A 13,041-nucleotide genomic window follows, 5' to 3' on the forward strand; every position below is an offset into this window, starting at 1 on the left:
GAGTAAGCCAGTCTAGATACCTTCTCCACTAGGATTTAAACCTAAAAGAACAAACATCATGCCAGATATCCTAGTAGGTTCGCTTTATTTGCATCACGTGCATTTGACTTAGCGAAACTCGGCACAGGGGCCGGGTCCGTATAAGATAGGTATCCTTTTTGAGACCATCATGTTCACTTATGTGCTACTTATTGCATCATTTGGAAGGCTTGCTTGCATTGTGAACTGACTTTAGAAACTTAGTTGAGCGGAATTGAAAAAACAATTATTCCCCTAGTTTTGTACAAATAATCCGTTTTACTATAAATAAATAAATGGTCAAAATCTATCAAGTCTTGGACCGAACTACGCGAGTCTGATTCTCACCGGATGTGAGATACATAGGCAAACCTCATCGGTTCCGGCCCTCAATTTTCAAAAAATAAATTCAAAAATATTTTCCCTTTCCTTAAATTCCTTCTTAGAATTCTCTCCTTTAGAAAATCTAAAACAAATTACTAAATCCAAAAATATTTTCCCTTTTCCGAAGTCTTTCATTCGGAAAAAAAAAGAGAAAAAAAAATTCAAATCAAAATCAAAAATAATTTCTTCCTTCTTTAAAAAGAAAATTCAAAAATTTTCATAAAAAAAAACTGAAAATAGATAAATAAATTTAAAAGTCTTTATAAAAAGAAAACAAAATGGGTCATTTTATTCATGATCTTCCTGAACTACTTAATGATCTGATTCATGCGGCGTCATGATACATAGGCAATCCCCATCATATTCGATCTTAGCCATTAAATAAACCGAGTGAAAAAAAAAAAAGAGAAGAAAGAAAGGAGTGACAAAAAATAACAAAAAAAACAAAGAGCGAAAAACAACCAAAAAAAAAAAGCAAGAGTGAAAAAATCCAAAAAGAGAACTCTTTGTCCAATTTAAAAAAGAAAACCGCGGAAAGTTTCCGTGAATATGCCGTCAAATGGCTTGAGCAAGCTTCCAGAGTAAATCCTCAAATAGACGAAGCAGAAATGGTTACGGTCTTCCTACAGGCCCAAGAAGCGGACTACTTTCAGAACATGATGTCCGTTATGGGTAAGTCGTTCGCTGAGGCTATCAAAATTGGAGAGATGGTCGAAATTGGTTTGAAAATGATCGAATCTTGAGTCAAGCTGCCTTTAAGGCCACATCGCAGGCCATTCAGAATGGTTCGGGGGATTTGATGAACAGAAACATGAGAGAAGAGGGAGCCATGATGGCTTCGAGCTTGAGGGGGGCCCGCAGTTCATTCAACCAATCATATATGCGTCCTAAGGTCTCACAACACTAATATCCCCATCAAGATGCTGCTTATGCCGTGGAACCGCCTCCCTATGCGGTGATGAACGCGCAACCTTACACGCGGTCACAATATTATATACAAAACCGAGCTCCACCTCCCAGAAATGCACATCCCTACCATGCTCCATATAATCCCCAACCAAATGTTCCCAATACAATCCTCGCCGAAGAGAGTCTCCACGAAGGAATCAGTTCACCCCTATTGGTGAATCATACTCGAACTTGTTTCAAAAGCTAGTCAGGCTAGATCTGTTGCAGCCGGTGGCCCCGAACCGGCCAAACACCGAATCCCCCCTCACACCGAGCTTATTCTAGATGTGAATACCACTATGGAGTAGTGGGACGTGATACTTAGGGCTGTTGGACTCTCAAAAGAGCAGTGGAAGACCTCATCGAGGTCAAGGAAATAGTTCTTAGGGATGAAGAGGCCTCTAATATGATGAATAATCCTCTACCTACTCACACTGATGGGCAGTAGTTGGAATAATCTGTGATGATGGGGAATTTGATCCGGCACTAAAGGCCATTGCAGCCTTTGTCGCGATAGAAGAGAAACCTAAAGCGGGCACCAAACCTGAAAAGTTCTCTGTCAAACGGGAGTCTCGGTAGCCGGTCTTGCTGTCTTTTCTGCTTTCGGATTATTTCAGGGTGTAATCCGGATATTTTACTTTATTGTCTTACTTTCTAATGTAAACCCTGCTATCTTTAAAAAAATTTAAAAAAAATCAAATAAAATTAATATTTCATTGTCCAGGAATGTCTCTTTTTTTAATATTGTCATCTTTCTTATTCTTTTTTCAGTTCTGTTAATGCATATTTTAATAACATGACATGCTTGCGGACTTTATGCCCATATCCTAAGACGATGTCAGACCTTGAAATAATGAATCAAGAAGCATAATGTTTTGAAGACAAGGCTTATAAGAAAATAAATAAAAAATTAGAACGAAGTTGAGATTCCCACTCTTCGGATCATTATTGAAGCCGAGATCGAGGATGATGAATGGGTCAAGACCCGGTTAGAACAGTTGGCTATGATTGATGAAAAGCAAATGGTCGCAGTTTTCCATGGGCAGTTTTACCAACAAAGAATGGTCTGTTCCTACAATAAGAAAGTGCGGCCCAAAATATTCGAAGTGGGCCAACTCGTTCTGAAACTTATTCTCCCGCATCATGAAGAAGCCAAAGGAAAATTTGCTCCAAATTGGAAAGGTCCATACATTATAAGAAGCGTATTGCCGAAGGGAGCGCTGTATTTGGGAGACATCGACGGAAATGACCCAAGACAGCTGTCAATACAGACGCGGTCAAAAGGAATTATGTTTGACCCTTTTCTCATAGCTTTAACATGCTTTGATTGGGATGACAAAGGCTTTCTTTCTCGCTACCCAAACACTATCAACCATTTTCAAACCCGTTGAACTGATTCCCTTTCTTTGATTACCTCTTTGGAAGTTAGAAGTTTTTCCAAAAAAAATGAAAAAATGAAAAAAACAAAAAAAGAAAGAAAAGAAAGACAAAAGAAAATAAAAGGCAAAGCTCATCGAACTACGTTCGACTTGATTCTGAAAGGATACGTAGGCAGCTTCTCTCTAGGGTTCAGTCACACCAGAACAAAAAATCCACATTCCCCCAAAAGTTAAAACTGGGTAGAAATTATAATGATTCGACGACGGTTTCTCCTGAAAGGTTCTAAAATTGTAATTCAATCCAAATTATTTTTACCCAAATCCTTTTCAAGTCCTTCCGATCAATCAACGAGAATGTTCAAAATTAAAAGATACAGTCACTTGGATCTGATGCAACCAAAATGAGAGAAATAAAATGAGAGAGTCTTATTGGTGAAAACCTTCACAGGCACCATAGGGTGATGGCGAGCAGAGAAAAAGAGAAATGAGAGAGGTCAGTTGTTGAAAACCTGCAAAGGGCACTACTAATCGAAAAGGGGATCTTCACAGCCATTGGCATCGACACAATCGTGGGCAAGGTTTCTCGGTTTCGAGGCAAAAGTTGTGATGAATTTCTGAGAGTCGGATAATTTACACAGATCAGACATCCAGTCCAACAGGCATGTCATGTTCATTGAAGTCCGCATGTACTCCAGATAAATCCTTCTTTCCTTTCCCCGAAAGGGATACCTCTTGTCTAAATTCATTATTCATTCTATTGTTTGTTGTTCTTTGAATCCCTTTCGGTCTAACTCTGTTCCAAAACTAAGGCGAAGAAGGGAAGGCAAGACTGATTTACAGGGCTTTTGTTTGATACAAGCTAATATTCAAGAGGCACACAGCCTCGGTATAGGCATCAAGTCAACCCCGACTGGCCATTGTGGCTGATACTTTGAAATCAAAAACTCTCGAAAGGAGGAAATCAAATTGAAAGTGCCTACAAGGGCAAAATGAAGTTAAAAAGATAAAGTCCCAAGTGGCTAACCGTTTTGGCAAAGTTTGAAAAGCCAAAGGTTCCCCAATGCTCTGAAATTGAAAGTTTTGGAGGAAAGAAGTAGAAAGTGAAATGCCACAAAGGCAAAATAAAGTTGAAAAGGTTAAGTCCCACGCGACCAACTGTCATGTAAAAGTTTGAAAAGTCAAAGGCTCTCTTGGGTCAGAAATGCAAGTGGTATTCAAGAAACATCTAGTGGCGGGTTGAAATCATCATCAAAAGAAGATGGGCACAAAGCCAAGCTGCCAAAGACATCAAGACCACAAACCGACCACCACTTTTAAAATTCACAATTTTTCTTTGTTTTGAAGCAGGAACAAAGCAGTGTAGAATGACGATTCTTAAAGGACGAATGTCACCAAGGTAAGTTTCGCAAAATCTCTATTTTCTTTTATTTTTAGCATGCATCACTATTACAGATTATTATTGTAGCTTAACCCAGGTAGAACCTTTTCGCCTAGAGGGATCCAACTCATATTTTCGGGTAGAAGTACTCTTTACCCAGGTTTGTTTTTCGTAGCTTAACCCAGGTAGAACCTTTTTCGCCTAGGGGGATCCAGCTCATATTTCGGGATAGAGGCACTCTTCGCCCAGGCTTGTCTTTCGTAGCTTAACCCAGGTAGAGCCTTTTCACCTAAGAGGATCCATCTCGTATTCCGGGTAAAAGTACTCTTCGCTCAGGCTTATTTTTCGTAGCTTAACCCAGGTAAAACATTTTCGCCAGGGGGATCCAACTCATAGTTTCTGGTAGAAGTACTCTTCGCTCAAGCTGTTTTACGTAGCTTAACACAGGTAGCTGTTTTACGTAGCTTAACCCAGGTAGAACCTTTTCGCCTAAGGGGATCCATCTCATATTCTGGGTAGAAGTACTCTTCGCTCAGGCTTGTTTTTCGTAGCTTAACCCAGATAGAACATTTTCGCCTAGGGGGATCCAGCTCATAGTTTCTGGTAGAAGTACTCTTCGCTCGGGCTGTTTTACATAGCTTAACACATGTAGCTGTTTTACGTAGCTTAACCCAGGTAGAACTTTTTCGCCTAGGGGGATCCAGCTCATATTTCCGGGTCGAAGTACTCTTCGCTCAGGCTCTTTTACGTAGCTTAACCCAGGTTGAACCTTTCGCCTAGGGGAATCCAGCTCATATTTTCGGATAGAAATACTCTTCGTTCAGGTTATTTTATGTAGCTTAACCCAGGTAGAACTTTTTCGCCTAGGGGGATCCAGCTCATATTTCTGAGTAGAAGTACTCTTCGCTCAGGCTCTTTTACGTAGCTTAGCCCAGGTAAAACCTTTTCGCCTAGGGGGATCCAGCTCATATTTTCGGGTAGAGGTACTCTTCACTTAGGCTGTTTTACATAGCTTAACCCAGGTAAAACCTTATTGCCTAGGGGGATCCAGTTCATATGTCTGGGTAGAAGTACTCTTCGCTCAGGCTATTTTACGTAGATTTACTCGGGTAGAACCTTTTTTACCTAGAGATACTCAGCACTTCATTAATAATACAGGGCGCCAATCCCTAGTTGCATTTCCTTTTTAGTAATATAGGGTACTAACCCCTGGTTATATTTATTTCCAGTAATACAGGATACTAACCCCTGTTTACATTTTTCCTCAATAATACAGGGTACCAACCCTTGGTTACTTCCTTTTAGTAATACAGGGTACCAACCCATGGTTACACTCCTTTTAGTAATATAGGGTACCAATCCCTGATCACTTTCCTTTCGGTAATACAGGGTACCAACCCCTGGTTACATTCCTTTCAGTAATACAGGGTGTCAACCCTGGTTACACTCATTTCGGTAATACAGGGTACCAACCCCTAGTTATATTCCTCTTCAGTAATACAGGGTACCAACCCCTGGTTATATTCCTTTCGGTAATACATGGTACCAACCCCTGATTATATTCTTTTTTCTAATACAAGGTACCAATCCCTGGTTGCATTCCTTCTCAGTAATACAGGGCGCCAACCCCTGGTTACACTTCCTTTCTGTAATATAGGGTACCAACCCCTGGTTACATTCCTTCTCAATAATATAGGGCGTCAATCCCCTGTTATATTTTCTTTCAGTGATACAAGGTACCAACCCCTAGTTATATTTCCTTCCAGTAATACAGGGTACCAACCCCTGGTTACGCTTCCTTTCAGTAATACAGGGTACCAACCCCTGGTTACGTTTTCTTTCAATAATATAGGGTACTAACCCCTAGTTATATTTTTCCTTCAGTAAAACAGGGTTCCAACCCCTGGTTACATTTCCTTATCAGTAATACAGGGTTCCAACCCCCGGTTGTATTTTCTTATCAGTAATACAAGGTACCAGCCCCTGGTTATATTTTTTCTTTCAGTAATACAGGGTACCAACCCCTGGTTATATTTTCTTTTAGTAATACAGGGTACTAACCCCTGGTTACATTTCCTTTCAATAATACAGGGCACCAACCCCTGGTTATATTTCCTTTTAGTAATACAGGGTACCAACCGCTGGTTACATTCCTTCTGAGTAATACAGGGTACCAACCCCTAGTTGCATTCCATCCTAGTAATACAGGGCACCAACCTCTAGTTACATTTCCTTTTCAGTAATACAGGGCATCGACCCTTGGTTACATTTCCTTTTCAGTAATACAAAGTACCAACCCCTGGTTACATTTTCTTTTGGTAACCCAGGGTACTAGCCCGTGGTTGCATATCCTCACATAGCTAGGTTATACTATTGTCTTTTTCTTCCTTTCAATAAGTTAGATAGTTTATAGCTTTCTCTAATAACTCTCAAATATATCTTAGTGCAAACTGGGGCAGAAAAATTTTATTCGTTTGTTCGTCTTTGATGGCTTTGCAGGCTCTGTCGTATAGCACAAGTGATGATTAAAGCTTGTAGTTTCAGTTTCTCATCAGAAGAAAGAAGTCTTTCGATCACAAGATAGTTAGGTTTAGCTTTGATAATGTGTCAGCAACTCGGCGTCTTAAGATTTATTTTCTCAAATTCTGATCCGGAAAGCAAGCAAATTAGAATGAGCCATAATCTTTTCTTCAAATAACATCAAGATCCAGTCTAAGGTCAACACAAGCGAGCAGGTCAAGAATCAATATTTGACTCCACAAGACACACATACACACACACACACACACACACACATATATATATATATATATATATATATATATATATATATATATATGAATTTTGTAACTCTTAGCTTGCAGGCATATGTAGTTCTCTTCTTTTTTCCTTTTGATGTAAGCAACAGTAACAGTAACAGCAATAACAGCAAACAACAGCAGTTTTAACTCCAGTGTCTGGTAGTCCCAACTACCAAATTTTTCCAAAACTATACAGACATGATTCCTTTATAGCCAAGGATATGTAGGCAACCTCGGAGGCAAGGTTCAGTCACCTTTTTCAAAATGCTCTCATTAGAGTCATAGGCAAGCAAGAGTTAATCATAGCATTCACTATCTTTGCACGAAAATTTTTCATGTTCTCGAGCAAAGAGGGAAAGTTGTGAATACCTAATTTTTGCCCGCTTTTTCCAAAACAAAAATTAATAATAATAATAATAATAATAATAATAATAATAATAATAATAATAATAATAATAATAATAATAATAATAATAATAACTTTTGGATGATTTTAGCTATTTTTAGTTTTTTTTCTTTGAATTTATTTGCGCATTATTATGTGAGTTTAATTAAAAAGTACTAAAATATTTTTACTTTTTATTTGTATATTTTAGTTTGTATCTCTAAAGGATTTTCTTTGTGCTTGTATAATTTCATTAGAGAGACAATGGATTGGGCTAGTGTATTTTAATTAAAATTGAGCCAAAATTGGCCGAACTTCTGAGCCCAATTCGGCCATACCCAGTCCAAAATGAATGGCCAACACTTGGTCCAAAACGACGTAGATAAAGTGAATTAAGATTAAATCTCATCCATTCATCTCTCCCTTATCCAATGGTCCATAATCAATCTCCTAACTAGGTATTTAAGACCTAGAAATGCTGAAAATTTGCCATCATTTTCCCCATAATTCTTTTCTTCCTCCTCTCTTCTCTCTAACTTCACTCTCTCTATCCGCCGCCGCTGGAAATCACCCATCAGCGGAGGACCACCTCCAAACATCCCCAAATTTACACCATGTAATCTCCACAACCTCCTCTTTTCATATCTCCAAACCAAATCCTTCAAAACCCCCCGAACTCCTTGAATTTTAGATCTAGAAAATTTTAACCGCCACGTTTTTGCCCAAATTCTTGAAGTTTCGGCCACTACCACCCCATAATACCTACATCAACGGATAGAGCTCCTCAAGACCTACCTATTGATGTCAATTCTGCCCCAAAAATCCGGCCAAATTCCGGCGACCTCCCTGAATGTCCTCGTTTGGCATACCACCATTATTTCGGCCACTTAAATTGTGAGATGGTAAAAATACTTATTCTTTTTTTTTCATGGCTTATTTTTTTATTTTATTTTTTATTTTTTCAGATTTTATTTTGTCTCTTATTAATTATTTTAGCATTAGTTTTTAAAGTTTGAAATGCTAAATTTTCTGTTTTTGCACTTGTTGAAGTAGTAGAATAGTTTTGTATTGATGAAAGTGAGGTAGTGAAGGAATACTTGAAAGTATAGGGTACTTACTTGATTGCTTATTTACTGCTTCATAGATTTTTTGAGTACAAAACTCAAAAGTCATTTGTTTGGTAAGAAAATATGGACATTTGGACAGTTTTTGAACAAAAGTCTGTCTTTGAATAGTGAAGGGTATATTTTGGTTGAAATACTCTCTTTTGGACAAGATTGAACAAAAAAGTCTTGCCTTTTGAATTTAAGTGCAGATTTTGTGGAAATATCTTTCAAAAAGACTGATTTTTAATCATGAAATAGTTGGTTGTTTCTCATATATAAAACATACATCTTTATAACAGTAGGAGAGATCTGGACACACAGAAAAAAAAAAAAAAAAAAAGGGATAGAGCAGCTAAAGCATCCTTTAGCATCTAAAAATTGAGAGTTTTTGTGAGTTGATTCTTAAGTACAAAACGTTTTTTAAAGAAAATATAGTAGTTTTGAAAGCTTCTTCTGGAGTTACATAATTGCTAGTTTCAACTGTTTTGCTGGGTATTTCTGGTTCATTTTCTTGGGTTTGAAATCTGCTGGTTGCCGCTGTCTTTTGCTGTGTTGCTGCCCGTTTAATTGTTTTGTCGTCCGTTTCTTGATTTTGGAAAGAGTTGACTTTGCTATATTTGTTCTTCTTTCTGTTGTCCAGGTAATTTTCGGACCATGTAAACTCCTAGAATCGAGTTGGAATTAAAGATAATGATGTTGGAAAATATTAGTAGCTTCATCATTCTATTGTAATTCATTTTTATATGCTCTTGAATGTTGGATAATTTTATGACTATATGTTAGATAATTAAACTGTGTCAAGCATCTTTATTTTTTTTCTAAAGCGTTAGATATAATTCCATTGGGCCCTTAGTTGCTTGGTTGTATGAAAGGAGTATATATTAAATTTTGAACCCATGTAGCTATGTTTGTCCCTTTGTTGTTGCCAAGCTAAACTTTTTAAATTTTTTTATTTTTATTTTTAGAGTCCTAATAATCTTGCTTATTTTTTAAAAAGGTTTATTTTAGTAAGGTAGTTAAGCTGTGAATAGAAAGATATTCTCTGTAAACTTATTTTTGTAAATAGTTGGCTATGGATTGCAAATAGCAAGAAAGGGCCAGATCTGTAATGTGGCTCTAAAAGGTCACATCTGCAAATTTGAAGTCCAAGAGCATATGGGCCTCTTGGATTTTGTCTTGGGCATGAGCCCATTGGCTCCTTCAGGCCTCATTTCAATATCATCACAAGCTCACATCTTACTAGTTTTAAGCGACATAAGTTAATAATTTCCCCGCACTAGTCTCATCTTTTAAATTAGTAACCGTAATAACCACAAAGCCATTTCATTTAGCCATACACTATTAATTTTTCCAAAAAATAATAACATAGTAATAATTCTTGTCATGACTGCGGATTCGCTTGCGTAGTGCTGTTATGACAAAATTAATAAAATTTGTCTTGGTCGCGCATTCGCTTGCGTGGTGCAGTTAGGACAATTTAATATTATTCAAATCTTTTCTTCAATTTTTTTAATAAATAGTAGCGGGCATAGGAAAAGTATGAAAAATCGAATAAAGCACAAGTTATCCAAAAATTAATTCAAGCCAATTTTAGTCAATAAAAGCGACCGTGCTAGAACCACAGGACTCGGGGAATGCCTTACACCTTCTCTCCGGTCAACAGAATTCCTTACTCGTACTTTATTTTCGCAGACCAATAATAATAAAGTCAAACCTTCCTTTGACTAGGGATTCAAATAAAATGTGACTTGGAACACCCAAAAATCAATTTCAAGTGACTCTGTAAATAAAATAATCCTTACTCAAGTTTGTCACTTTAATTGAAAAAACTCTTTAACCCACAATAATTCATAACATATATCTTTTGGGGGGTCAAAAGGGGTGTGACATCCATCTTATTAAAATGACATATAACTTAGAATGATTCTAATTTAGGTAAAAGGAGATGAATAAATCAAAAGAAACTAATAAGATATTTAGATTAGCATAACCTACATCTTCTTTCCATTTTTTTCCTACAAGTCGGCTTTTGCTATATTGATTGGTATCTTTAAACAAATAGCCGTCAAATTTATTGTATTTTATTTTTTCTAGTTGGTATATATAAATTATATATAATTCAACATATATTATTCATAGATTATATATATATTATTATTTTATCGGCTATTTATAATTGAAGTGATTGCGGGCAGGTTACTATTTAGGTCAATTCTTCTCTACCAAACAAAGTATTCCAGCATCAGGTAAAAATAATTTAAATATATATTTTGTAAGGCCTAGTAACCCGACTGATATGAAAGTAGTTTATAGGACTTATTATTGTGACATGGATATATAAAAAAACTACAAATAATATGATTTCAAAGGTTGTTAATGTTTTTTTAAAGTAGTACTTGCCCATTGATAAGAAAGTTGCTTATTAATTGCAGTCGCCCATGCACACCGAACACTTGCTTTTGGTAAAAAGGGAATATATGAAAATATATTAGTTATTTCCGTATTATTCGCAAGTTTAGATAACAAAAGTTTTAGTTTCGTTACAGTTCGAATCATCTCAATTTTATTTGCTAATGGTGGTGTGTGGATCACCTTACACACACATGACTATTTCAATTTTTGGATTGTATGAGTAAACTGTTTCTTATTTGTACATGTTTGAATTATCCAAACATTATAAAGCCTAATAATCTTTTTCTGATGGTGGGAATTTTAATAAATTGATAAAAGATTGCGGTAATTCTAGCTCTATTTGCATCAGTAGATAATTAAGAGAATTTATCCACCGAGTTTCAAACTGAACGTCGTCATTGACTTTCCGGGGATTTCTCCATTATCAAAAACAGAAAAAAAAAAAAATTATAATACTTGCTTCACTAAAACTATATTTCTAATTATGCTTATTTGTAAGAGGAAAAAACTTAATTATACATCTATATATTGGTGCTTGTATCAAATCGCATCCATTTATATGGTTAAGTAATAAATTGAGGTGATTATATATATTAATTAACTATGTTTACATGATTAAAATATATGTAAATGATAGTTGCCATGTAAGCTTCACTGATTTGATGTAAATATTAAAACATATCATAATCTTCCGTGACAACTCAGATATATTACAAAAAATAGGAAAATAACAAAAAAGAAAATATAAATGAAAGCAATGATAAACTGAAACGGGAATATTGAAACATGTCCTAATCTTCAGCGACAGCTCGAACATTACCAAAATTGAAATAAAAAAAGAGAATATAAATAAAAACATGTCATAATCTTCAGCGACAACTCGAAAAATACCAAAAAATAGAAATAGTAAGCAAGAGAATAAAAATAATGGTAAACTAAATTGGGATACTTATTCAACCATTTGCAAATTAAGGGATATTATTAATAGCGTATCAAATACTAATAATCTTAGAACAACAAATCACCACTGGCCTGGGCTTGGCCCTAGAAATTGACTTGATGATTACAAAATTGTAGAGGTTAATTTTGAAATCTTTTGAAAAATGGAGAGTACATCCACCATTATGATTAAGTATCTAAATTTACTTGCCTTATAACATGTGAACACTAGAAAATTAAACTAGATTAGTCTCTATGAACTACCAAAACTTAAAAACCAAAAGTCTTCATGATGTTGGAAAAACTCTATAAATGCTAGGCTCCTGCATTACAAAATTCATGTCACATAAATCTAAGTAATACTTACTAGTTATATCACCATATATCCTTGAGAATGAGTACTAGACTCGTGAAGATAGAAAATCAGAGTAATCGACAGGTCACCTTCTCAAAACGTCGAAATGGTGTCTTCAAAAAAGCAAACGAACTTGCTATTATGACTGGTGCTGAAGTTGGCCTTATCGTTTTTTCACCAAGTAATTACAAGCCTTGCATTTTTTTGGTCATCTAGATATGCATGATATATACCACCAACAAATATAACTAAATATACATTCATCGTCATATTAAACATGCAAATCCAAGATCCAGAACATGATAATTAATCTCACGTAAAATTAAAACATCATAAAAAATTACATGACGCGAGAGACATTATAGCAGTAGATCGATAAACAGATTTCTCTCCTCTTGACCTATATAATATTTGATAAACTAATTTGTCTCCTTTTGTCTTATTTTAGATTACTGATTTCTTTCCTCTTGTCCTATTGTATCTTACTGATTTCTCTCCTCTTGCCCTATAGCTAACAAGCCTTACTCTTTTGGTCATCCAAATGTGAATGAGACCATCGACAAATATGTTGGCAAAGAAAGGCTACAATCACCATCATCATCAGGCATTGATGATAAGTATGTCCAGATATTTCGAAAAGCCAATTCTAGAAAACTTAACACACAACTCGATTCTCTGCAAGACCAACTGGATTTTGCGTTAAACTTGAAAAACAAACTCAAAAAAATTAATAAGAATGCGTGGAAAGCCAACAAGAGTGGTTCAAGGGTCCTATAGAGAAGATGAACTACACCGAGGCTTCAATGTTGAAGGAGAGATTAGAAGATCTTCTCTTGAAGGTGAAGAATTTTGGTACTCAACGCGAGTATAGTTACGAAAATGGAAGGTGGAAGGATGAATAAAAGCTACTACCATTTTTTTTTTAATTAATCGGTC

The 13,041-nt window shown here is 36.0% G+C and overlaps 1 long non-coding RNA gene across 1 annotated transcript; it reads left to right on the forward strand.

The window, feature by feature from the left end:
• The first annotated feature begins 7,817 nt into the window (after window positions 1-7,817).
• Window positions 7,818-9,203, forward strand: LOC117274691 (uncharacterized). The gene is made up of 2 exons (XR_004504850.2): window positions 7,818-8,195; window positions 9,040-9,203. It is a non-coding gene; the product is annotated as an uncharacterized lncRNA (long non-coding RNA).
• The last annotated feature ends 3,838 nt before the right edge of the window (window positions 9,204-13,041 follow it).

The sequence above is a fragment of the Nicotiana tomentosiformis genome, chromosome 10, assembly GCF_000390325.3.
Source record: "Nicotiana tomentosiformis chromosome 10, ASM39032v3, whole genome shotgun sequence".
Taxonomy (NCBI): domain Eukaryota; kingdom Viridiplantae; phylum Streptophyta; class Magnoliopsida; order Solanales; family Solanaceae; genus Nicotiana; species Nicotiana tomentosiformis.